General features: G+C 52.7%; 1 protein-coding gene across 1 annotated transcript in view; it reads right to left on the reverse strand.

Annotated features, from left to right (window-relative positions):
* The window catches only part of SMPD3 (sphingomyelin phosphodiesterase 3), an 82,665-nt gene that overhangs the window by 21,589 nt on the left and 34,015 nt on the right, over positions 1-27,061 (reverse strand). The window contains exon 2 of the mRNA XM_055304993.1: positions 7,421-7,484. The gene's annotated coding sequence lies outside the window, so the exon portion shown is untranslated. The remainder of the gene's footprint in view (positions 1-7,420; positions 7,485-27,061) is intronic.

Consider the following 27,061-nt stretch of genomic DNA (forward strand, 5'->3'; position numbering starts at 1 on the left):
TGCATATACGCTATCTCAGGGTATGAACAACACTTAGAGCAGCACCTGCCACATCGCTAGTAATATTTTTGTTACTGTTGCTATTGTTAATTCCCTTGCTGCAGAGGCCCTCAGGATGGACCTGGAGTCCTCAAAGTTTCCTCCTTGTGTGAGTGGTTGCTGGACAAAGAGGGTGCCCTGCTCTCCCAAACAAGGGGAAAGGATGGTGCAGGGGAGGCAGGGGGCTCCGTCTCCTGGCAGGACTGTCTGTTGGGGGCTGCTTATGCAAGCCCAAGTCACAGGCTTCTGCAGAAACCAGATGCAGGCAAAGGGGCCATAAAATTTTCAAAAAGATACTTTCTATGGGAGCTATTAATGCATCATGTGGTTTCTGAGAATAGGAACAGGCTGCAAGCAGCTCTGTGGCACTCCTTCAATCAGCCAGCCTCGGCATTTCCATGTCAGAACTCAGAAAGCCCAGATGAAGCTGATTCTTGCATGACTGGAAAGCAAATCTCAAGCCACATTGGAGGTATATGTGCCAGGAGTGCTTGAATCAATTTAATATTTAAAACAGCAGTACTAAAAATAAATAAATAAATAAATAAATAAATAAATAAATAAATAAATAAATAAATAAATAAATAAATAAATAAATAAAATAAAACAGCAGTACTCCTGGGCTTAAGACCTCATGTTGCAGTGATATGGGGCAGTTGCCCTGAGGCCATGGGCTCCATCATAGGATGGGGCTGTTTGGGGATCTGGCCACCCTACCCTTTCCTGTCTGCCATTCCAGAATCATCCATTGGTGACCACAAAGGGGGCCATTGAGGAGAAGGCTGGATGGTGGCTGGCACCTAAATCCCCACCTGAGCTGTCCTGAGTGGCATCTTCTCTCATTCCCACATACCCCTGTATTACACTCAAGAACCTGCCTTCAGCCTATGTTTGCCTAGGTCTGCTGGAAGCTGAATCCCACAGGGCTCCTTGGCAGTCCTGTGCCCTGATGGAGGCTGAGCCCAGGGTAGGGGGAGCCTGGGGGCAGGGCTTCCTCCTTGATGAAAATCGGGTCTAACGTCACTAACATCATTCTAGGCTCTCATCCATATGGGCACTGACAGGGCAGCTCCAGGAAAGGACTGGAGCAGGAAGTCGTAACTACCAAAGGGGAGGCTTTAAAACATCCTTAAGTGAGGTCCAGGTCAGGAGGCCACATGCCAACCACTGAACATCTAGAACAGCACGGGCTTCCTGCCCCCAGTCGTCTGAACCTGCCCAGTGCTGAGGTCTGTGCCTGAGCTGGTCCTCACACACGGACAGGAGCAGGGGGTCCTGGAACTCCCCAGCAGGTCACGTCGCCTGCCTCAGCTCTGTGGAGCTCTCTGGTGCCCACTGCGTGCCTGGTTGAGTGCCAGCATGCACACGCTTTCAGCTGGCCAGCCCCACCTCCACCCCGAGGAGAGGCCCTCCCCGGGCATGGAGGCCAGGAGGGATCTCACTCTTCTCGGGCTCTGCTACTGGGGCTGCTGTCCCCGCAAAGTCCCTGCTTCCCTGCTGATGTTAATGGTTCATGAGCTGAACAAGGCTTGGAACATCCTTTGCTTAAGAAGAAATGACAACATACTTTCTGTGGGAGTAGAACTTTAAATACAAGTCCACACAAATGGTAGGATTTCTGCAGACCCAGCATTCAGCTGCATTTCAAGTACAGCATTTCCTCCTGGAATGGATTGGCCGACTGAGCGGTGTGTAGGCATTTCAAGGCACCAAAGAACACAGAGGAAGACAACAAACCTTCCTAAAACAGAACAGACTTGCTAAAATTCTTCTGAAGGGAATCATTTCACATTCAGCCTAAAGTTTTCTGTGCAAAGAACATTTAACAAACCCAAGTCCTAGAGGAGAATTTATGCAGAGATTAAAAAGCAAATCGGTGTGAATGAGTAAATAAAATGAGGCGTCAGCATCTCACCAGGCCTCTCTGCAGCCCTGGGCAGCTGGGCCCAAGGGCGGGGCTTCCTGGGCAGAGGTTGGGTCTCATTCACCAGCCAGCGCTCAGGCCCCTGTCCCGGGCCCTCTCAGAGGCTATGCTCCAGTCCTTCCTCGCACGCAGTACCACTGGAGCCCTTGGCTCTGACAGCACCAGCAAGAACTCCCTCCCCCTAAGAGAGGAAACCCCACTCAGGCTAAACCAAGGACTGCCTGCTTCAAGAGGGCTCCGACCTGCCTGTGGGATTTCAGAGCCTGCTCCAGAATGTATAACTGGGAGGGACTGGGGGCAGCCGGAGCCTGCTTCCCCCAAGAGTGAGATGTTGAGCTTCATTTGCCTCAGACTGAATCAGTCATTTGTCCACAGCAAAGGCTAGTGGATCCCCAGGGGTTCCCTCTAGTTGCTGCCACCAAACTTGCCTTCCAAGGGTCTTCTGCAGGTCTGGGTTCCCACTAGCTCCAGCCCCTCTGGTAGTGGTAGCTGTCCCTACACCTGTTCTTGCCTGTTGAAGCCTGCACTTCTGAAAAGGGAAATGAGAACCCTTGGCTCTGGATATGGATTGCTGATGTAGACATGCTAGTATAGCCAGGGACACGTCTCCATCCAAGAATGACTACTTAAAAGATAAGCACGCTTGATCTTTGTGAACATCTGGGTAGATGTTTCCCTTTTCGTCTCTACCTCTGCCTCCCAGTCTAGGATAGGACTCTTGCTTCCCTTCCTCTGGGCCCCCAAGGGCTGGATCCTGCTCTCCAGGCATGAGGCAGGATTGCTCTTCCAGGTCCTCTTGTGGTTGGGTGGAATCATGTGACCAGCTCTGTCTGACCAACTAGCTGTGACTGCAAGTGATCTATGTCACTGCTGGGCCAGAGTACTTAACAGCAGGTGTGAGACCTTCCAGAGTTCTCTCCTTTTGCCACATCTACCTGTAGTGTTCATGATGGTGGGTGCTCCAGCAGCCTGCATCCCAAGGTGAGGACACATGGGGCAGGGCCCCCACTAATCCACATGTCGTAGGAGCAAGACAAAAAACTTTGATTATGGGCAGCTGGGTGGCTTCTTTTTTTTTAAGATTTTATTTATTCATGAGAGATGAGAGAGAGAGAGAGAGAGAGAGAGGCAGAGACACAGGCAGGGAGAAGCAGCTTCCATGCAGGGAGCCCGACATGGGACTTGATCCTGGGTCTCCAGAATCACACCCTGGGCTGTAGGCTGTGCCAAACCACTGAGCCACCAGGGCTGCCCTAGAGGAAGGCTTCTGATTTCTTTCTTTCTTTTTCCTTCCTTCCTTCCTTCCTTTCTTTCTTTCTTTCTTTCTTTCTTTCTTTCTTTCTTTCTTTCTTTCTTTCTTCTTTTTCTTTTCTTTTTTTTAAAGATGTTATTTATTTATTCATGGGGGTGGGGGGGAGAGAGGCAGAGACACGGGCAGAGGGAGAAGCAGGCTCCATGCAGGGAACCCAACGTGGGACCGGATCCCAGGTCTCCAGGATCACGCCCTGGGCTGAAGGTGGCGCTAAACCGCTGAGCCACCAGGGCGTCCCTCTTTCTTTCTTTTTCATGAGAGACACGGAGAGAGGCAGAGACACTGGCAGGGGGAGAAGCCCGCTCCCCACAGGAAGCCCGATGGGGGGACTCAATCCTAGGACCCTGGGATCACAAACTGAGCCAAAGGCCGACTCTCAGCCACTGAGCCACTGAGGCACCCCCTTCCTCCTTTCTTATTAAGATTTATATTTAGTTAGTTAGTTGTTAGTTAGTTAGTTATTTGAAAGAAAGGGAGTGTGCATGAGTGGGAGGGGCAGAGGGAGATGGAGGGAGAGACAATCCCAAGCAGACTCCGAGCCGAGAGTGGAACTCAATGTGGGGCTCGATCTCAGGATCCAAGCCAAAACCAAGAGACAGATGCTTACCCGACTATGCCACCCAGGGACCCCAGGCTTCTGATTTCTTTAATCCATTTACCAAAAACAAGTCTTACTGATCAACAGCCTTCAGTTTCTTTCTTTCTTTTTTTTTTTTTTTAGCCTTCAGTTTCTTAGGTACATAGCTAGATTGACCCTCCAGACCTGACTCTTTTCAAGAAAGATCTCCATTTTAAATGGCAATAATGATGTTCCTCTGCCCCAAATCCAGACCAAGTTGGGGACTCACTCCTTCCCATCCCCTCAGTGTATGTTCTGAACAGTTGATTCCTGCTTAGGACCATGAGGCATCAGGGGAGCTAAGCCTGAATCTTTTAATTTCTAGTGGAAACTGGGTGCCTGGGTGGCTCAGTCAGTTAAACGTCTGCCTTCGGCTCAGGTCATCATCCTGAGGTCCTGGGATTGAGTCCCACATTGGGCTCCCTGCTCAGCAAGGAGTCTGCTTCTCCCTTTACCCCTCTCCCCTGCTCATACTCTCTCAAATAAATAAAATCTTAAAAAAAAGTTTTTTTACTGGAAACCATTTCTGCTCAGAGAAGAGGCCACTGCTAGTGATATAAGTAGCAGAGTAAGTCCACACACATGGGGAAGTAGGTCCACTGGAAACTTCTGCCAAGGATCAGTGTTGGTTCCAGGGGCCAATCAAGGCCCACAGGCTTAGGAGGAGGGAGTGTCAAGACTCCATTGAGGTTGTACAGATTGAGATGGATGCAACAGCCTCTGATTAATGGTTGGGGGTCAGACACGGCCAGGCTGTGCTGGCTGAGGGGTGCATGCCCAGGCTGTGAGGGGGGCGACTCGGGGGCTGAGGGCGCCTGGCATCCGGCTCCTATGAGTCAGACGCAGCACTCTGACTGCTCAGGGTATTTCACAGAGAGGTCCCAGGGATTTCTGGGGGCAGAACATTTGCTTTCTAGGTGTGTATATTTTAGTGTGGGGGTGTCCTCCTAGAGGGCATGGAGACAGAAAGGGGGTAAGTGGTGGGTGGAGCAAGCTGCTGAGCAGCGAGCAAGGGAGGGAGATAAAGCACAGAGTCTGGGAGAGCTGAGAGCAGGCCTGTGGGAGGCAGAGCCACTCAAGAGGTCTTGCCGCTCGGCCACGCCATGACCAAAACGACCCACCAGGTCCCAGGAGGTGGGTGAGGAGCCACCCGGCAGGAGCAGCTGTGGAAAATGGGCCTGAAAGGAGGATCCAGCACATTCATTGACAGTTGGTCTTGAGTTGGGCTTGTTTAACTTAAATGCTTAGAACGTCTGAGTAGCTTTTCCCTACAGCACACAGATCAGGCTGGCCTCGATAATCCTTGGGCTCGGGGCAGGGGGAGCCTTGCCTCACTGGCCGGGCCTGTGTCCTGCACTCTGGGAGGCCTGAGCGACCCCCTGGCTGGTTGAGGGTCCTAGCAGCGCTCCCCCCACCCCTTTGAGGCTTCCTGCACTCCCCTCACCGCTAGACAGAAGGTGGACAGGGTGTCTCACGAGGCTTTCTGGGAGAGTTGTGGAAAGAAAATAGCCAGAACAGAGGTCAGCACCAATGAGAAAACAGTCTATGCAGTTTCAACCTGATTGACTTTTAAAAATAAGCCCAACAGGAGGCTTAAACTGCATGATCCTCATCTATCCTTTGGCTCTCTGCCCTTGCTCCTTGGGCCACCATCTCTCTTCCCTTCCTGGCCCTGGGGCTGCTTCTCCGAACCCGTTGCTGTCCGGTCCTCCCCTGCCCACCCTGAGGAGCTAGACCTTCCTCTGCCCCTTCTCTCCTTTTTTTTTTCTTTAAAGATTTTATTTACTTATTCATGAGAGAGAGAGAGAGAGAGAGAGAGAGAGGCAGAGACACAGGCAGAAGGAGAAGCAGGCTCCATGTAGGGAGCCTGATGCGGAACTCGATCCCAGGACTCTGGGATCACGCCCTGAGCGGGAGGCAGACGCTCAACCGCTGAGCCCCCCAGGCGCCCGTGCCCCTTCTCTCCTCTCATGCCTGATCCCTCAGGGTCACCTGTTCCCAGGTGTCTCTCCTGATAGCTGACTTCTTCATCCACTGCCGCCCCACCAGCTCTGTCCCCTGAGTAGTCCCTGAAGCTCTGGACATCCTCCATGCCCTGCTTCTTCCCATCAGCACCAGTTCTGCCTCCCTTACCCCTCCTATCGGTTCCCACGGTTATGGCCAGATCAGGCCCCGCCCTGTCCCACTGAGACGCTGCACAGCCACCACCTGTCTCCTGGCAGCTGGCCTCCCCTCCTCTGGTCCACATGGCAGCTACTGGGATCTTTTTAAACTTTTCAACTACACAGTAGACCACACACTCCCCTGTTAAACTTTTCAGTGGCCCCTGCTGACCCCAGGAAGATGCCCAAGCACCTGGCAGGGAAGGGCAGCATCCCGATCGCTCTGCATTGCCTCAGACTTCTGAATTCCCAGGGCCCCTGTGTGGTTCTCCACCACAGCCTTCTAGACCTCCCTGTCTTTGCTGGGGCTGTTCCCTCCTGAGCCCTCCTCTGTGTGCTGGGATGTAGGCCCCAGCAGGGGGCTCGGGGTTTGAAAGTCACAGTGCCCACCTCTTACTAAGCCCCAGCCAATCCCCTACTCTATGGCCCCAAAGATAATGAGAGGACCTTTGACCTGGCTGAAACAGGTCATTTCTCTCGACAGCTGGTGGTTTCTGTGCATTTATTGCTCATGTTTGCTGTCTGCACACCAGAAGGGGCACCAGCCCCCCACATCTTGAGATGTACCAAGCTAGAAACAGAACTGAGAGAGGAACCTGAGCAATGGTGACACATTCTATTCCTCAAAGCAAAGGGAGGAAGAATCAGAGGTGGCCTTATGGATTGTCTCTGCAGACCAGGGACTCTGCTCTTGTGATGGACAAGAGCAGCCCTGGAGCTGCTCACCGCCCCCCCTCCACCTCCAGTCTCAGAGAATGCAGGTTTTGTTTTCTAACTCCGAGGCCTGTGTCCTCCTGCAAGTACTTAGTATTTTATCCCATCACCAGACTCTAGCTGTGTTGGGGACATAGTAGGCAGATAATAGGAACCCCTGATGCCTGACAAGTGTCAGCACCCCCCTCTTCCACCCCACCTCCCACCCAAATCTCTTTCCACCAGTTGTTTGACAGTGCTTGTTTCATAGCATCTTTACCAGCTCTTGGTTTTAAGCAATTAAAAGAACATTTTTTTTTTTCAAAATAGTTTGGTGGGTAATGATGATATCTGGTTACATTTCCCAAGATCTTTAAATTGTATTCCTTCACTTTGGAGAAGTGCTGCCTCAAGTGTTCCCCATGTATTGAAGGAGTTTGTGTCTTCTAGGGTGGGTGAGACACACCCCTCCACGGGCGTTGTACTCGGCTGGGGAGCTCCGGGTAGGAGGGGGGCCAGCCCCGACGGCTTACCCCAGCTGTGTTCCCAGACTTTTTAACCAAACAGCAGAACCTTTTCTTAGGCAATTCCACACAGCCCCTCTTTATACACAACACGGCCTGAGGGGCGGCCCGCACGGGCACTCGCCCCTCCAGAAGCCCCTGTCTTACCTGAGGAGGGGCCGCTGGGACCCTCTCTCTTCGTCTGAAGAGGGGGCGCCCCCGCAGTCAGGACCTGAAAGGAGAAGAGCGGTTCACCGAGGTGCCGGGAACTCAACCGACAGCTACCCAGCAGCCCAGAGCAGGTGAGCCAGGTGCAAAGACCAAGGGGCCCCACCTGCGCCCGAGGCTGCGCCACACCCTCCACGTCGCCAAGGAGAGGGTGTGGACGCGGCTGTCCCCGCGAAGTGCAGCCGGAGGGGGTGGGGCGGGGGTTCGTGCGACAGACCTACACGGGCCTGGGGGGACGAGGGCTGACAGGTGAGGAGGACTCCGCCTGACGGTGGGAGGGAGGGGATCTCCACGTGGACAGCTGGCCGGGCCAGGCGGGGACGTGCGGGGTGGCGGCGGCGAGGGGCTAACTCAGAGCCCAGCCCGGCCTCGGTTGGATCTGATAGGGGGAAGCCAGAACAATCGGAGCCTCCCCCAGGAGCTGTGTGTAATCTCGCAGAGATACGTGGGGGTGGAGGAGAGCCGAACCCAGGCCGTAGAGGAGGGACAGCGGGGTGGGGGAGGCAGGAGGAAGCCGCATTGGGGGAGAAAGAGGGGAGGGGAGGCTGGCCCGGGGGAGCTCCGCAAACACCCGGCCACCTCAGCGGGTCTCCTTAGGGGACGGTGGGGAGCACACTCGTGCGAGTGGAGGCTGGGGACACGATGCCGCCGGTTCCCTGCATCCCCGACAGCAGCAGCTCCAGACAGGCGCCCCGGCGGGGTTGGTGGGCGGGGCCTCGCGCTCTGGCCCCGCCCCCGCCCGGGGCTGGCCCCGCCCCCTTCTCCCAGGCCCCGCCCCCACCCGGCCGCTCTCGGACCGCGCCCCCGGGCTTCAGGCGCACCTCTGGCTCCTTAGTCCCGCCTTCCAGGCCCAAGTCCGCCCTCGACTTCCCAGCCTCATCCTCCGCTGGAGGCCCGGCCTCCTGGCCTCAGGCCTCAGAAGTTCAGACCCGCGCCCCGCCGGGCTCCGTGCGCTGCTCCTTGCTTGGCCCTCCACCTTTTGAGGCCAGTTCTGCTGCCAGACTCTCTTTACTACCGTCACATCTCCGAGGCAACCGTTGCTCCCCAGCGCTCCCCTGGACCAGCTCCCGTCATTTATATACACTTATTTTGCTCATCACTCAAACTGTGTTTCAGAAGAATCTGAAAATTTAAGTCCCAGTCCCTCGGTCCACAAGCCAAAGATGTTGCAGAAGGGCTGGCAAGAGTGTTTCTTCACTTGGCAAATATCTGGCTCTCTCTTGCTTAGAAATCTATAGGGAGAAGCTCCAGGGAGACCTGAATTCTAGGGCTGGGTCTGCTACCTGTCTGAGCATCAGGTGCCCCCTTCCCTGTAACGCAGGGGGTCACTCCACGGTCCTGGACAGCCACAAGCATGGGTACCTGATGTTGCCACATTAGAGTGGCAAGAAGGAAGCCACAGCCCCTAGGTCTTCTGTTCCCCTAGGGGCCCTTTCTCCCCTGTGGACACCCTAACTTGTTTCCTCTGAGTTTCCACCTGGTAGGCATCCTTCCCCACCCAGAGCCTGGGGTGTCCAGATGGGGCCTGCTGTTCTGGCCTCCAGGAGAGGTCCCATCCCCTGTACCTGGCACATCTGTCTCTTCACCCTCCATAGGCTGATGACCTACCTGCATGCACCTCTGTCCTTATACTCTCTGTGGGCTGACCTGACCCTAGGCCACAGACTGGCAAACATCTAGAAGAGAACACGAAGGAGGCAGCCCTCTCCTGAGCCATCCCAGCCTCCGAGACTCTCAGGCCCCACTACCCTGGAGTGGGGGAGGAGCTCACTCTTCATCCATCTCTCTGTGAGAAGCTTCTCGAGGAGACCCTTTGTGGTCTAGACCTTCCCCAAACTGTCTCCCTCCAGCTACACAACCTCCCTCCCTCACCAAACTCTTCTTAAAAAATTCTCTGCACATTTTTTCAAAATAGAATTAAATGACAGCAACTGGCTATTTAGGGAGGGGCTCCCAAGGGGCAAATGGGATCTCTACAACCTTGAAATTACAGGACTTCTGTTTCCTCAAAAGAAAAGAAAAACACCTCAGATCATTGATATTCTCAGCCAGACTGTGTTTTGAAATATGCTCTCCTCTGTCCTTTCACCAACTATGGGCTTTCTGCCTCTTTGAAAATAAGATCACATCAAGTCAGGGATTAGAAATAGGAAAAATTCAATCAGAGCCTCCCTCGGGCCCGCTACACATCTCAATACACTCCCAGGCCAGCAGAATCAGCTCCCGCTACAACCCAGCTCAGCAGCATCATTCAAAACGCACCGGTAGGATATGGTGAAACAGAAGGACCTTTCATCCCCGAGTGAGCGAGGCCTGCAGGGCTGCTCTCCTAGCTCCGGAAGCTGGCGGTGCCTGGGCCAGTGGAGTCAGGGCCTCTTGCTTAAATAGGCAGTGGGGCAGGGCGGGCCTGGGGGGTGGGTGTGGAAAGTGGGCTGTTTACCCAGCACAGTGCGGCAGTGTCTAGGGATCCAGTAGTGGTCCTGAGCACGCGCCTGCCTGCTTGTCACCAGGAGCCTCAAGGCCGCAGGACCCTGGACCACAGACCAGCACCTGGGGTGACCTCTGATGGACGTGCAGCCCCAAGTGAAACCATGTCCCTAGATGCTTGGTCCAGGTTCCAGGATGCCTCTACGTCCCCTGAGACACAGCCCAGTTAGCAGAACCAGCTGTGGAGCTGGATGGATCTGCTCCCTAGACCAGTAAGTGCTGGCCTCAGGGCATCTCTCCAAGCCTCAGTTTCTACCTTATTTCTTTCTTTAATATTTTATTTATTCTTGAGAGACACACAGAGAGAGGCAGAGACACAGGCAGAAGGAGAAACAGGCTCCCTGTGGGGAGCCCCATGTGGGACTTGATCCCAGGGCCCCGGGATCACAACCTGAGCCAAAGGTAGATGCTCAACCACTGAGCCACCCAGATGCCTCAGTTTCTACCTTTTTCTGCAGTTTCTCCTTTCTTTCTGACTTCTTAGATCCAGAAATCATGTGTGCAAAGGGCCCAGCACCTCGGAGGTTGATTTAGTTATCCACATGCTAATGCTGGGGCCAGGTACTGTCAATAAGGTTCAAACCCAGAGATATTTGGAAACGTATGTAAAGTGACACAGTCCTCCAGCTGAGTGTCAGGGTCAGGTGTCATGCAGAGCTGTGACTAGGTTGGGTTGGCAGAAATCCCTTGGGCTGAGGGTGAGAAGCAGTTGCTGGGTTTGGGAAGGATCTTGACTGTACTCTGGTGAAGGAGTTACCCCTACACCTCCAATACCAACGCAAGGGGAGAAGCATGGTTGGACAGGCTTGTCTGTGCATTGGTGGAGACCTTATTGGCTGGGTGCAGAAGAACCCCAGAGTCACTGCTAGGGATGGCTGGTGAGAATGGGATAATCATACCCACAACTCAGCAGAGAAGTCTGCTAGAGCAGGATTTGGGAATTATTAAAGTGTAGGTTAAATCTTAGGAGTGGCTGAATTTTTGTCAGACCACTTATTTTTTCTTTTTCAACTGGTCCATTCTATATATTTTTAAAAGATTTTATTTCCTTATTTGTCATAGAGAAAGAGAGAACATAAGCAGGGGGAGAGGAAGGCAGAGAGAGAAGCAGGCTCCCCGCTGAGCAAGGACTCCATCCCAGGACTCCGGGATCAAGGCCTGAGCTGAAGGCAGACACTTAACCAACTGAGCCAACCCAGGCGTCCCTTCAGCCAGTCCATTCTAATTCCAATGTCTTGTTATATCAGCTTTTGTCTTTCATATTTTTGTAAAAAGTCAGACATTCCCTCTCTCTTTCTAAGTATAATTATGCATAAATCCTCCCCCATTTTTCAAATGAGTCTGTTTTCTTCTTACACAGAGTGAGTCTTACTTAGGACTGCCATGTGGTTAGGGCACTCATGTGTGGTTCAAATGGCACATTTCTTCCTGAGAGTCATCTTGTCTTCACTATTTGTGATGTCAGTTCTCTTGTCATTCTTATCTGATTTCAAACGAACATATCTCCCTTCAGCTTGCCAGATCATTTATCATTCCGAATTGTAACTAGCAAATACTGATTTCTTTCTCTCAGGCTAACCTTGAAAGGCACGGTGTGCGTTCTTTATTTCTAGGCTGAGCTGTTTTTTCATCTCTCGAAACTTTTCTTGTATTGTTTCTTTTCTGACATTTCCTTCATCGTGTGCCTCACCCCGTTTATCTTTCTGTCACCTGCTGTAGGGCTGTGACACCATTTCTCATTTCCCAGTGGGCTATTTGTACCTCTGATTGTCTTCTTTGTCTGCATTTCTGGTTTGACATGTTACTTTATAGCCTGGACATCACTGCTTTCTTTCTTTGCTCTTTTGTTTCAGTTATCCCGACTTCTACTGACAGACATGTTTCTTTTCTAGTGTTCACCATGGAATTACAGCTTTTTTGAGGGGCTTTGTGGTGGGGGTTCTGATCTATTCTGTTAGTAATATTTTTTGGTCACATTTCTTTCACAGCAGCTATTACTCAGTCCATCTCATTTGTTCCTGAAGCCTTTCAGATTCCACCATTTAATAAACAAACTGATGGACATTTATTGAGGGCCCACTGTGTGCTGCTGCTGCTTTGTGTTTAGCACTTGTAGGAGCCTGCTGCTCTTCTAGGTTTGGTACAGCAGAATTCTGCAGGTAGAGCTGCTTTGAAGCAGGTTCTGTTAACTAAGATTTATTCCATCTTGTTCCAAAAAAGACTTAAAATGTGTTCTATGTACAAGATAATAAGATTTTTTTTTTTTTAAGCAGTGAGGGAATTAGAGCTAAGAGAAAATAAAGGTAGAAAAAGTAAGTAGAGGGATCCCTGGGTGGCGCAGTGGTTTGGCGCCTGCCTTTGGCCCAGGGCGCGATCCTGGAGACCCGGGATCGAATCCCACATCGGGCTCCCGGTGCATGGAGCCTGCTTCTCCCTCTGCCTGTGTCTCTGCCTCTCTCTCTCTGTGACTATCATAAATAAATAAATAAAAAATTAAAAAAAAAAAAAAAGAAAAAGCAAGTAGAAACCGAGCACAGATCCAAAAGTAGTGTGCAGGGGGTGAGTGTCTCTGTTTTCTGATGGCAGCCTTGGTGGGCACAGACAGGCCATATCTTATGACCAAGGCTTCTCCTTTTGATCTGTGTTGGTGGTGTTGACCCTGTTTAAGTCCCTTGAAAGTCTGCAGCACAGAAGAAGCCCCCTAGGTGGGGAATACTTACTTAAAATTTTTTTCCCAATAGGGATGGAATTGGACAGAGACAGAGGCAAGATATACCCGTGATGGTGTGGGCTGGCTCTATGTAGACAGTAGGACAGCCACCTCCTGCTCTCTTTCAAAAGTTGGTATTGATTGAACAACCAATCAGCTGTGTATTCCCTATGCTCTGAATCAGGTAGCTTCCCTGTTTTGGGGTGCCAAGTATAATCTGGGAGTGGAAGGCTTCTCGGGGTCTCTCTGTTCCCACAGAACTCCAGAGTGGCCTCATTTCACACCTCTCAGGAAACAGTTTTCCAAGTGACAGATTGATTGGTGTATGGGTGGTTACCAAAAAAGAATCTATTTTATTAGCTATTTGTCTTGCAAAGTGAAATCCTTTTGCAAAACTGGATCTTGGGGGTGTCTGGGTGGCTCAGGTCGTGGTCTCAGCTTTCTGGGATCCAGCCCCACTCCGCGGGGAGTCCACTTCTCCCTTCCTCTCTGTCCCTATCCTCAGCCCCACTCTCAAATAAATAAACAAAACCTTTTAAATAAATAAATAAATAAATAAATAAATAAATAAATAAATAAATAAATAAAACTTGATCCAAATGTCAACATCCTGGGGTTTAAGAAGGTGCCCTCTGGCTTGGAGAAAAGATCTGCAGACCCTACAGGGGAAGAGCTCCATGTCAAGCCCTTGGGTGATGAGCCTGGGTTGTGCCGCCCAGCCTCAGGCTCTCTGGGGAGGGCGGGGTGGTACGAGGGGCAGCTGGGCACCAAAGGGGTGTTGTAAAAGCTCGTCCTGATGCCTGAAATGATTTTTTTTAAATATACCAAGGAAAAATGAAAATCTAGACATTTACACAGATGAGAGACCATGTACAGGAAATTTTGCTTCAACTTACTCATTTTTTAGATTAAAAACAAGGAACTATATCAGACGATTAAAAAGTATTTGGGGGACACCTGGGTGGCTCAGCAGTTGGGCGCCTGCCTTTGGCCCGGGGTGTGATCCTGGAGACCCGGGATCAAGTCCCACATCGGGCTCCCTGCACGGAGCCTGCTTCTCCCTGCCTGTGTCTCTGCCTCTCTGTGTGTGTCTCTCATGAATAAATAAATAAAATCTTAAAAAAAAAAAAAGCATTTGGTTTTTCTGTTGGTGGCAGTTAAAGATGAGAGAAAGACAGAGGGGGAGTGAAAGCCATGGAGGAAAGGCGGAGGGGAGTTCTGCCCCTGGAAGCCTTGGGGGGCCCAGTCCCCATTAGCCGGGCAGCAGGCAGCAGGCAGAGGCTCTGCTCCCGGCCTTCCCTCTGCCCCCCTGTCCCATCCAGAGTCGAGGCCAGTCGCTTCCAGCCTGTGGTCCATTTCCGGTCCCTGCTGCTCCTCTGCCCTCCATCCCTGGGCTGCCTCACTTCTCTGCACAACTCCAGGCTCGCCTTCGGGCTGGCCCCCGGCTCATGTCCAAGCTCGGGTCCCCAGCACAAGCCACTCTGAGGTCATCTGCCCCTTCATCTATCCAGCACTGGAGCTCCCTCCGTGCAACGAACAGATCCCTCTACCCAGCCTGGTCTGGGGGGACCTTTGGTGCCGGGCCCAGCCTCGCTCTGCCTCATTCCTGCCGCTCCTCCCCTCCCACTGGTTGGTTCTGACGACTCCCACCTCTAGCTCTCGTCTTACCTGGAACACACCACGCTCTTTCACGCCTGCGTGCCTTTGAACATGCTGTCCCCAGTGTCCGCGACACCCTCCCCATTGGTCCACCTGGCACCCATCTTCTGCGGCTCAACTCTGCCGCTGCCAGCCCCCGTGCTTCAGTCACACCCCCACCGGGCATCGGACTCATAAGCCTAGGACCCCCTGAACCCCGAGCCCTGAGCCTGATCCCCGAAAGGCACTCGGGGAACCAAGGTTGGATTAACACCATGGCTTCTGGCCAGGCCAGAGTGTCAGGCATCAGAACGTTCGATTCCCTCTGTATGTACCAGGTGGCACAGCAAGGGCTGTGAGAAAACTTCACAGGTGTTTGAAGTAGGGCATCAGGTAGGCTGCTTTGTATAAAGGAAGATTCTGGAACCACATAGCGAGAGTGGCAGAGCCTAGACTCTGAGTAAGACTTGTCCATGGCCCCATCCTGGCTAGTGTTTTGAGCCCACAGGGCTCCCTAATGCTCAGAAGGCACCCACAGGCAGGGGAGGAACCCCCCAGGGGTCTGGGAAGGCTGGTGGCCACCGCCTTTCCCTCTTTGCTGCCACCCTCTTGTGTCCCAGAGGGATTTGAGATGGATGGTGCCACTATTTGCCCTTAACGTCTGAGTGTGACTCGGTCTGTGGGTTGTTCTGTCTGGGCAGAGCTGGGGCGGCCGGGAAGGGTAAGCCAGCAGGAGCCAGGCAGCTACTGTTGGGGGGTCCCTGGGTGTCAGAGGGCCATCCTGGCCAAGCCTTATCATCTCTCATCGGGTCCTTCAGCCTGATCTCCACCCTTCATCCTCCACACAGAAGCCAGCGTCCTCTTTCTCCTTGCAAACCCGAGCACCTCCCAGCTGGAAACACCCCCAGGATGAAACCCATGTCCTAGGTCCACCACACCCTGCTGTGTCACTGCTCACCAGTCTTATCCTTCCTCCTCACGCCTCCACAGCTCTCCTGCTCCCTCCTGCAGTCCCTGGTCTCTTTCAGGGCGGATGATCTTTCCTCACCCTGTCCCCCCAACCCCGCACTGGAAACCCTGCTGGCCTGGCTGGCTGCTCCTCTGCTTCAGGCCTGAGGGAGGCCTCCCCAGTCTCCCCTCACGTTTACTATCAGGGAATCTCGTAAGGGAGCACCCTCTGCTCCAGTCCCTGCCTCTGAAGGTGTCACCTGTCAGACAGTCCTGGCCACCAGCATACAGACAAGGCTCTGGGGGGAGGAGTATGCCCCAGATGTGACCCTCCAAAGGGAGACATCAGACCTGGTTCTGGGCAGTTGGGGGCCTTATCGAAGGAGGGGGACTATCCAAGAGGCAGGCGGTTGTGTGGAACGTGCCTGAGCTCTGGCCACGTGGACGCTGCACTGAAGGCTCCCTTGCGGACGAGGGCCGGGGAGGGACAGAATGGGGTCAAGGACAGAACCATGGGACGCATCCCATTTTAGCTTTGGTGAGGAAAGAGGAGCCAAAATGAACACTTGGGAGAAGGCGGAAGAACGCAGAAAACGTGGCTAAAATAGAGCTCTGTGTTTTTTTGTTTTTAATGTAGTTCTCGGATAATCTTACTTCTTTTCTTTTTCACTTAGAATAGCTGGAAAAGGAGGGCCCTATGTGGCAGGCCCTGGATGAGAAAACCATGTGTCAAAGCTGTTGCCGGCTCCCTCATTCTATTTTTGCCTTCCTGACACTACCTCTTTGAGCCCCGACCAGGGATCCTGGTCTGAGGTGGCCAGCCCTCACTTCGTTCTCCAGAAACCACCAAAAAGCCAGCTATTCACTTCTCTTGACCAGAAATAAATAAATGCGTTAGACAAATGTTCTCAGGCAACCTTGAGGGATGTGAACACAAAATTATCCCATGAATTATTTTTGTTTCCTTTCCTCAGTTGAAAGTTGGGTGGTTTTTTTGTTCCCATTAGTACATTGAAGTTGGACAGTAATTAATGTTCTTAAAATAGGACGCCCGTATTCCCAAGTTTAGAAAGAAAAACCACCGAGGAATGAAAGGACGTGGACATATGTGAAATGCCATTTCTATCAGCCACAGAATCTTTTATGAGCCTCGGTGGGGAGCGCCTGGCGAGTGGGATTTGTGGCGGAACACACCGTGGCAGACCGTGTCTGTGGTTGCTTTTCATTCTGTTCCCAGCTCCAGGTCAAGGGAGCCTTTGACATCGTGGCCAGGAGCCGTGGGGGTTCACCAACCTCTAATTACAGTCCTTTTTTAAAAATATTGATGAACGGTCCCTCTGTTGATTCAATCGTTTTTAAACACCGAGGCTGTAGCGGTTGGCTCTGCGCAAGGGGAACAGACTCTCCGGGCCTCCTCGGGCCACAGGGCCTCTTCCTGCACCTTGAGGCTCTGGGACTCTTCAAACACTGAAGTAGGAAAACTGTCGCTCCGGGTAGGGATGGGGGAGGTCACTTCAGGATTCAAAATCAGGCTTGGCTAGGCTGCAGGGGGAGGCCCCGCTTTCCCCAGATGGGGGCTTTTGGCCTCTGCTGCTTCTAGACTGAGTTCAGGGTGGAGGTACGGAGTTTGGCAGGAGGGGCCACCATCCTACTCCCACTGCCCCACGGCCTGATGCCCCACTGCACATTTGGTCACCCTGTCCCTGACATGTCTGCCACCTGAGTTGGAGGGAATCAGTTCTAGTCCCACAGGGTCCAGAAGAGCTAAGTGCCATCCATCCCATCTTGGGCACACCCACACAGAAGGACCTTGCAGACCCAGCTCCCCCAGAGGCAACTGACTACAGTGTGAGGGTGGGTGGTGGTCCCCATTCTCCTGGGGGCTTGGAGCCCAATCAGCTACTTCATGCCCGCACTACCAGCTTTTCATAGCCTGTCCACGATCAGGTATTGACATGGCTTCAGTAGTAACCTTGTCTAGAGAAGAGCACCTCATTATAAATGGGGAACCACCGAGATATCCCAAAGCTCCTGACTCTGTGGGGCTGAGGCCTAGATTCTGAGGTCATCATACTTCCCCACATTACAGCATAGCAGAGTGGCTACTATTGTCACCATTTTACAGATGAGGTGGCCAGGGCTCCGAGAGGAGTGAATGCTCCCCAAGATCACCATGGAGGAGGTGGGATTTGAATCCAGCTCCGCCTTACTCTGAAACCAGAGCTCTTCTCAATCCACTCTGCCACAGAGCCTCCTGGTCCTACTTCCTGCCTTTGGCAAGTGGCCTCTGGAAGGGACACCCTCAAATACATGCCACGTGGCCCTGGGTGAGGGTGTCATGAGCTCTGCAGAGGTGCCCACCCACAGCCATGGTACTTCTTGTCAAATGCTTCCCAGCTCTGCTGGGGTACCCCCTTAATAGGGGGTTGTTGTTGACATGACCCATTTGGACTACAATTTTAAGAGGTAATTATGGATCAGCTTGGTGACCATAAGGCCCTTCTGCTACATCCTAGGAAATGGACCTAACCCTGTTACAGGGTAAATCAGATATAATCAGCTCCTAATTCAATATGGTGGCTCTAAAGCAACATTTATCAAGATTCAGAAGCTGGTCCAATGAGTTAGACAACAGTGGTGGTTGGATTAGACTCAGACAAGAGGAACCCATTTGCTGATACTTTTAAAAAGATTAGAAAGACAAAATTTTTCCAGTATTGCCCATTATTAGAGACACACATTCATGCATTCTAGACACAGACAAGGGCATCTTTCAGACTGGCCATGTGCACACCTTGGCCTCATCCTGCCATGGTTCATCCTTCAAGTCCTGACAAAAGTGCCCAGACACCTGGGACACCTTCCTGTTCAAAACTGAACCTGGGCGAAAAGCCAGCAGGCGAGGCTGGCCATTCCTGCCCCTTCCGTGCCCGAGAATCCTAAAGCTCTCAGCTACAGAGCACAAGTATGTGGCAAACTTCTGACCGGCTCTGACTGGGATAGAATCTCTCTTCTAACTGGTGGTTAGGGAGTCACATAGGCCAAAGAATAATCAGATTATTGGATGACTGATTGGATCTGTTACTTTTGCATTGGATGGAACTTTACATCCCTACCTCCTTCCCGAATGCCAGCCAAGCTGACCGACCACAATCCCAGGCCCACACCGGGTACTTCTCTGCAAACTTACGGAGGCAGTAGCCCCCAAGAGCCAACAACGGTCCATAGCTCCTACCCTGGCCTCCCTTAGCTCTGTGGGCCTGCCTCCCAGACCTCTGTGCAGGGCTTGACCCCCTTCACCCACACTAGGGCTGGCTAGTGACCTTCCCCTGACCCATCAAGTCCCCTCTTGGGCTCTTGCTCCCCCAGCTCCTCTCACAATCGCTAAGGCCTAAGCCTTATAATAAATTCCTTATTCCACCACATTTACGGTGATTCTGCCTTGATTGAACCCTGAGTGATAGGGCACCCACCTCTCCGGGTAGACCTCATTTCTCTCTCCTGGAAAACGGGGATGGTGTGAGACATGCCAGTTCCAGGAGCGGGGCTGAATCCAGGCACGGGGCCCGAGCCTGGGACAGACTCTGGAGTGTACATTTGTCATAATCTGCGGGCAAGCTTTGGGCCAGAATCATGACTTGGTTGGGCTTTTCATCTTGACACCGGCCACAGGGGCCCCACACACCAGGACCCTCATGAGCTCAGTGGACACGTTTATGCTGGTGGCAGGTGATGTGGGGTGTCCTGCCAGTGGTCTGATCTGCTCCGTGGCACTGTGGATGCCATGACGGCGTGTTTAAGGCATTGCTGCTCCGGGCCTCTCCTGACGGGACACTGCCGTCTGGGGCGGGAATGCAACCCCGCCTGGGACATCATTCTCCCGGGAAGTCAGTGTGTGCTGAGTTAGGAGGCTTCCAGGAGGCCGCTGAAAAGGCGAGAATGGCTCTTGGGACAGAGAAGCGCTCTGCTGACTTGCTAGTGAGGAGGCTTTTCTCCCGTAATGACGACGAGCTGGAGCGTGGATGTGTAGACGCTGGATCAGGGTGCCGCACACGCAGTGCCTTGCCTCCTCTGGGCCCAGGTCTGGGCTCCCACTGTAATACCCTGTCCCCAGATGTCCACACGGCCCTTCCTTCACTGCATTCAGCTCCCTGCTCAGATGCCACCCCCTCGGAATAGTCTGTGCCACCCTGCATGAACTAATGCCCCCTTCCGTCACCCTCTCTGCCCTCACCTTCTCCATTTTTCTTGCCAAAATATCACCACTTAACACATGATGCATTTCCATTTGTCTTTCTTCCTCTCCTAGAAGGTAGAGCTCCATGGAGGCAGTGCTCCTGTCTGTCCACTGCTGGACACCGGATCCGCGACACCGAGGGCAGCACCGGGCTCATAGGAGACACCACTGCAATCTGCGGCGGATCAGAACTGATCTTTGCCCACAGAAGCGTCCTGATCTCACCTCTACCTCCGTCTTCATTTGTGCTGGAAAACACCAAAGACGGCACCCCCAGCCTGGAGGAAGACTGCTTCCTGGTGTCAGGAAGGCCCGTGTGATCAGTGAAGTACCAAACGTGAGTTCTCAACGCCAGGGGTTTAGTCTTTTCTTCGTATCATTACTCTTGATCGTAGGATCTGTATCCATTTTGGAAGTGGATTTGGTGTGATTAAATTCTTTTCTAACCTAATCCTTTATGGAAAACAAAAGTTTTAAATGGAGTGAATTAGAATGGATTTGCTGATGTCTGATTGCTTGCATGATGATTCACCCCGGCTCATTTCAGAACCGGGGCTGGGCATCAGGCCTTGAAGAATATTCCACTGGATCTTGTAATGGAGGAGAGACTAGAAAAGCTGTGCAGGAGTCAGAGGGCCCACGGCCTCTGAGGAGCAGAGCTGTTGGAAAGCCCATGCACTTTATTTTGCAGGGAGCACCATCCCTCCTGGCAGGGCTGCAGCATGGCTAGGATGGGGGGCAGCGTTACAACCCTGGCCTGGGTTCTCTGTTTTCTCCTGGAGTCCTCAGGACCGCAGCTTGCAAGGATGGGTGTGCAGGGGGTGGCGCCGGAGGAGGGGCCGGCAGAGGACTTTCCCTAGCAAGACTGAGGGTCAAGCCGAGGTCTCTCAAGGAGGAGGATGAGGGGAGTCACCTGTGTCCCAAGCCCACCAGCCACTGAGGCACGAGCTCCCAGAGGCTGGTGTGTTTCCAGCTCAGCCCAGTACAGAACCTGGGGGTATCATGACAGCAGGAAACAACGTTTCCAAGAATATAAGATAGAAAAGAAAGCGGTCCACCCAAATTGGAAACAAAAAGGCACCAGTACTTGATGGGATGACTCGTGACCCAGAACCTGGTGGGAGACCCTGTTCGTGGCAACACTAGGAGTGGGGAAGCCGGGAGTTTCCTCTCTGTAACCCCAGGCTCCCGTGTGCAGGCTTGCCAGGCCCTGTGGGCCGAGCTGGGCTAGAACCTGGCTTTTACCTGGATATTTGGTAACTCTCAGAAAAAGAGATTTTGCTCTTCTGCTGATTTGATCTTTTAACTTTGGGGATTTATCACTTCTTAATCTCTAGCTTTTGGATGTAGACAGCAGGGTTTCTTCCCCCAAGACAGGTGTTTTGATGAGGGCTTGGGGTCAGGTCATAGCCTTGGGATTCATGGCTGCGTCTTCCGTCCTGCTGGCCCAGCCGGTGACGTTCCCACTCCTCTCTAGACCGCCTGGCCAGTCTTCACGGGAGGAGACACCCAGGATCATTCTGTCTGAGAGGTCTTAGGATCCATTCCCATCGTGAACCCAGCTACACTCAGATGAATGTGGCGGCTTGGGGTAAAACGCTGTGCCAGACATAGTGCCACGAGGCTCATCTCACTCAATCCTCGACCCAGGCCTAGTCTGAGAAGCCCTCAGAGGTCACAGCTTTTGCCCTTGGTCACAGCAAGACTGAGATCTGAAGCCCCATGGGTGTGTCGATAGAGCCTATGCTCTTAGCCAGCCTGTCACTCTTCCCATGGGGCCCATTTGATGATTCATTTCTTATTCTATACCCAGAGACAATGAGGCGGAAACCAGAAGAAAAGGGGGCTATTATGATATCACTATTTGCCGTTTACCTAAATTAGATCATAAATCACGGAGCTACTTGAAAAATATACATGTCAACCTCCTGAACATCTAGTTATCACTTAGTGCCATTTGATGGTACGCATGGTGTAATTAACGCTTTCGTATAGAAAATAAGATATTTTCTGTGAAATGGGAAAAGGAATGAGAAAGTGAGTTTCACCTGACCCTCCTCTTCCTTGGAGACAGAACGACGGACCGTGGTGGTGGGCGGCTAGGGGCTTGGGCAGGCAGGTGGGGGGTAAGCATTCCCAGCCCCCTCCAGCCCCCTCCAGCCCCCTCCAGCCCGCGGGGTGCACTGGAGGGGGAAGCCTCTCACCTAAGTAGCAGCGGGCCCAGCTGAGTGATGCTGCCGAGCCCCAAATAACTCCGTGCCCATTCATCAGCCTCAGCATAATTGGGCATCTGCCACTGGCATCTCCAGATGTTTGCCTTGATCAGACATCGATGCAGTTCAGTGTTTTCATTGAGAGCCTCATAAAAACTCTAGCTGGTTGGGGACGCTTATTGTTCATTTTATTTGAGTTCCTTATCATGTGCAAAATGTTCCAGGCACCATTAGGAGACACAAAAGACTCAGAAAACACAGTTTCAGGGGGTGGAAGCTCAGCCTTGCGTGGAGGAGACACGGCCACTGAAATTTACAAACATTTGCTGAACACAATCAGCTGGTAGGATTGAAAGTGCTCGCTAGCTCGCAGCAGCACAAGGGGCGGGGCGGGGTGTGCGTGTGCGTGCGTGTGCGTGTGTGTGTGTGTGTGTGTGTGGCCGAGGCTGAGGATTTAATGCTCGCCTGAGGGAATCTTCTAAAATCAGATGGGTATTCCAGGCTGTTTGCTCATTAATGTGGTCTTCAAATGACTTTTCAGCGAATCGTGGAGTGTGGGGACCCGACCTGGGGCAGAATGGGGCAGAAACCCAGCAGGGGATTAAAGGGGACACAAATCTTGCTTGAGGTGAAAGGTTTGAGGTGCAGGTCTAGGCACATTATAATGATTGCTTACCCATAAATGTATCTTGGCAAGATACATTGATTTGCACATAGGTTGCTAAGGGCCTTTAATGCAAAACAGACCATAGGCAATGAGAACTGTCCCCATCAATTTACCAAATTCATGTCTGAGCATCATGGAAGCTCGGAGAACTCTGCTCATAGGCATAAATGAAGTCCATCTTCCTTGGAAAAGGATAATTTAAGTGATCAATACCCTCTTTTGCAAGAATACTTTGAGACCATTCCTTCTAAAAAATTGTCTTCATTTTATTCTCTTCTCTAATCAAAAAAGGATTTGTAGAGGTTTATAACAAAAGGTACGACAGTGAGGTTATTAAAATTGAAATGGGAAATCAGAACCCAGTCAGCAAAGAGAATACAAGTTCTCTAACTGTAATGGCCAACCTGACTTCTGTGACCAAGGTCTAAATTAAGCTCTGAGCTTCCTGGAATCCAAGGTGAGAAGGGCAACATAATTAATTAATTACATGGGTTGGACTACTGAAGTGGATAAACTATGTCAAATCTTGACGAATTATTCGTAAATTTATAAAAAAGCGAGAGGCAGAGGAGACTTTTAGGGAAATGGGGGAATATTTTTTAAATATTTGGAAGGGAAAAGATGGGTTTTGACTTTTTTTTTTTTTTTTTTTGAGAGGCAAAGCTTGGGCAACAATGACAGACATGCCCACTAAGATCTGGGTGAAACTAGAATAAGTTCTCGTTCGATCAATTCGTTGCTGAATGAATCTCTTCGGACCAGGACCCAGGCAGGCAGCTTGTCCGGCCTGTCCTCAGGAAGAGGCTGTGTTCCATTTCTCGGCTCTGCCTAGACAGGGCCTGGTTCATTTTGCACCAAAGAGCTCAAACATCACTTTGTCTCCCCTGGATTGAGAACTCCAGGGGGGCAAGGACACATTCCCCGCACCCCCGGGGTATCTGCCTGCTACAAGTAGCCACTAGACATTGGATAATAGCTCACTAACTAAAAATGGGAAAAGCATTCATAAAAGGACAAACGCCTTTGGCAACATAGTGGGAGCATTTTCATAGCTCTCAGGGACAGCAATTGAATCTTCCAGTTGTCGGCCTTTGCCGTGGAGAACTTCTGGATGAACCTGCTCAGAGGCAGATGGGCCGTTACGAAGCATTAGAGGTGTCGGTACAGTTGAGTTTCTGGACTTCATTTTAGAAGGATCTGCTGTGGCCCTGGTGATGGGGTGCTCGCTGGAGGGCTCTGCTTAGGCAGACTCGTGCAGATCTCACAAGGGCCTATCGGTAGGAAGGTGGGGGATTTGGGGGGGGACCCTCGGTAACAATGCTGACCTGTCTCCAGCCGCACTCCCAGCAGGCTTTAGGGTGGGATTCCAGCAGGCACTGCATTTCACAGTTGGTTTGCAGTCACCTTTCATCCTCAATCACTCAGTGCAGATTCCTGTGCTGCTCTAAAGAGCCTTTGTGTTTCATCATTTTGTTTGAAAAATCCCTAGAGGGTTCATTTGGGTCCCAGCAGGGAATGCCTTTCCTGGGAAATGGAGTCCTGGGCCTGGCAGGCGGGGCCTCCGGAGGTTCCCGAGGTCTGAGATGCAGGCCGAGGGGAAGGGCACTGGGCAGGGAGGGCAGAAGGCCGCGGCCTGGACATCAGGCCCTCAGGAGGACGGATGCATCTGCTAGCAAGACATCGCTTGTGGCGAAGGCAGGGTGTTTGGGTCCCTCGTGTCTGGGGGGCGGTAGTAGCCTCAAGAGCAGTGCTCTGAGGAGGGGCGCGGCTCCGGCATAGCAGCCGGTCTCCTGCCTGGCTGGGAGGCTGTGGGTAGGTCAGGTTTCCCCTCCAGGCCTTGCTTTTCTTCATCTCTGAAGTGGAGACTTTTTTTTTTTTTTAAAGATTTATTTATTTATTTATTCATGAGAGAGAGAGAGAGAGAGAGAGAGAGGCAGAGACACAGGCAGAGGGAGAAGCAGGCCCCCTGTAGGGAGCCCGACGCGGGACTCGATCCCGGGACCCCAGGGTCACGCCCTGGGCCAAAGGCTGGCGCCAAACCGCCGAGCCACCCAGGGATCCCCTGAAGTGGAGACTTAAATAGTACATCAGTCACAGCGCAGCAAGGTGTCCCCAAGATAACGTGCAACCCCAAGTCCTGTCGCAGTGTATGGCTCAGAGCCCGTGCTGGCGGGGATTGTGGCTCCTGTGCTCATTACCCGCCAGCTCTCCGTGGCATCTCGTGCCCCTGACATAGGCTTGACACCCCGGGAGAGGAGGCTGACCTGCTACCCACTCAGGTGCGCCTTGTGGCCTCCCTGACCCACTGGCGGAGATGGGGCATCCAGGAGTCCCACCTGCCCCCTGAGTGCTGTGGGAAGGGAGCCCCAGAAGGCCCTGGAGAGGGTCCCCCGCCCCCCAACCCCAGGTCAGGAGGCCTGGAGACAGCACTCAGGAGAGCTGCAGCTCAATGCCGCACACACGTGCCCAAGTGCCCACGGGGGCTTTACAAACTGCCTACGCTGTGGGTATTATTTGGGGAAGCACAGGGCTCAGGGGGCAGAAGCTCCTAGGGGAGGCCTGGGGGGGGAGGGCCTTGTCCTCCATAGACCTGGGACAGCCCCACCAACCTGAACACTGCTGGTGTGGTCACTGCAGATGCCACCCTGAGTCAGGCACAAATGAGGCTCGAATTCCCCTCCCCGCCCCACCACTGCCACCCCCAGCCTCAGCGGTAGGATTGTCCTTTATTTATTTTTTTAGGATTATCCTTTATTTTTACTTAATCTGGCACCTGTAAGCGAAGGGGTTAAGAATAAACAGTGGAGAAGCTACTGGATTTAAATCAGCCTGACTTTGGATACCTAAGTCTCCTAGAAAGCTGTGAGTGCCCGAGTAGTCCTGGCTGCAAATCCTCACTTCGCAGCAGGGTTCAATGGAGAGTCATTTTACCTGTTTCTCTGCCACCATGGATGGGTATCCTAGAGTAGATCTTGGTGGTTGTTGTTGTTGTTTAAAGATTTTATTTATTTATTATTTATTGATGGAAGGAGAGAGAGAGAGAGAGCGCACGTGCACACAAGAGCACAAGCAGGGGGAGCGGGAGAGGGAGAAGCAGGCTCCCCACTGAGCAGGGGACCTGATGATACCAGCCCATCCCAGCACCCTGGGATCATGACCTGAGCTGAAGGCAGATGCTTCACCCACTGAGCCACGCAGGCACCCTGGGATTTTTGGTTTTTAATTCAGAAGTTTCCCAGACATTGAGAGGGACTTGTAAGCCAGAGGAAGGCTCCAACACTCCTGTTACAAGTAGTGTAGGTAAAATAGAGGGATAGAGGTACCTGGAGCTGGACAGGTCCTGGCCCCTGTCCATGGAGAATTGAGGCAGAGTGAGGACTGCTAAGGGCAGGAGCATGGCACCCGAATGTCAGGCCGAAATTGGACTTTGCAGCAGGTGCCAGCAATTTCTAAGTGGGGAATCGGCTGGGCATCACTGTCCACCGTGGCAGAATGGGAGGTGGCTGCTGTTTGGCATGAAGGTGTGATGTTGGAGAAGCCAGCAGGACGAGATCGTGTGGCTGTATCGCTCGGAGGCCAGAATGCCCCTGTGGGCACAGAAGAGGGCAGCATCCAGGCAGAGCAGGCCTGCGTGCAGCCCCTCGGGTGGTCAGACCAGGCGAGGCTCAGCCTGGTCCCGCCTTCCCGGGCCTAGGCCTGTCTTCCAGCCTGGACCACTTCAGTCCAGTGACAGAGACACACAAACTCCTTGGGGACCTTCAGGTGCCGCTGCAGGGTCGGAGTGGGGAGCTCCAGGTATTCGGGTCACACTACCTGGCCAGACAGGGGCTCAGAGCTGGGGCCGACACCCTCTACCATCCGCTGCCAAAGTGACCACTACGGTTCAGACTGGAAGCCTGGGTTTGTGGGACCCAGCCTGGCCCTTGTCTCTGTCAGGCATGAGTGGAGGAGTGGGGAGTAAGGGGTAGAAATGGGGAAGTGGGGAGTGGGGAAGGGATAGGGGACACAGGCTGGGCTGTCCAGAGTTGAGGTTGGGCAGGTGGAAATGATGATGGATAATGAGCAAAGAAAATGGGGCCCATGCCCAGCAATGGAGGAACACAGCCAACACATGCCGCACCCTCAAAACTAGCAAGCCCAGTGCTTTATCTTGGCTTTTGACCCTGTGAACGGAATTCCTAATGCTCTCCCAGGGGAAGTGGCTGTGAGGCCCTGGGGATCTCGGGCAGTGGGGCAGCCATCAGGGAGTGCTGAGGGTGGGAGTTGGGCTAGGAATGGAAATCCAGGAGTCTGGATCATCGGGTTTGGAGACTGGGTGGCCAGGAGGCCAGGGTGCCTTGTGCAGAAATGAGGGTGTGGGGAAAGTAAGGTGTTTGGGGACATGATGCGTCTGAGAAGGTGGCAGGCAGCTGGGAACGTGGGCCTGGACCCGGGGGAGCCGCAGAGGCCAAAGGTAGGTAAGGGTCACTGGCATCAGGAGGTTTGTACGCAGCCAAGGTGCATTTGCTGAGGAGAGAAGCCAAAGACCGTCTCGTGGGGGAGGGCGGGCACCTAGAACCAGCAAGGAGGCAAGAAGGAGGAAAGAGGATGTTGGGAAAATGCAGCACATGCAGGCTAGGGAGGCAGAGGCAGTTGGCCCTGGGCACACCTGTGCCGTCCGCCTTCCTGGGAAGCAGTAGGA

This window comes from Nyctereutes procyonoides, unplaced genomic scaffold, assembly GCF_905146905.1.
Source record: "Nyctereutes procyonoides isolate TBG_1078 unplaced genomic scaffold, NYPRO_anot_genome, whole genome shotgun sequence".
NCBI classification, from domain to species: domain Eukaryota; kingdom Metazoa; phylum Chordata; class Mammalia; order Carnivora; family Canidae; genus Nyctereutes; species Nyctereutes procyonoides.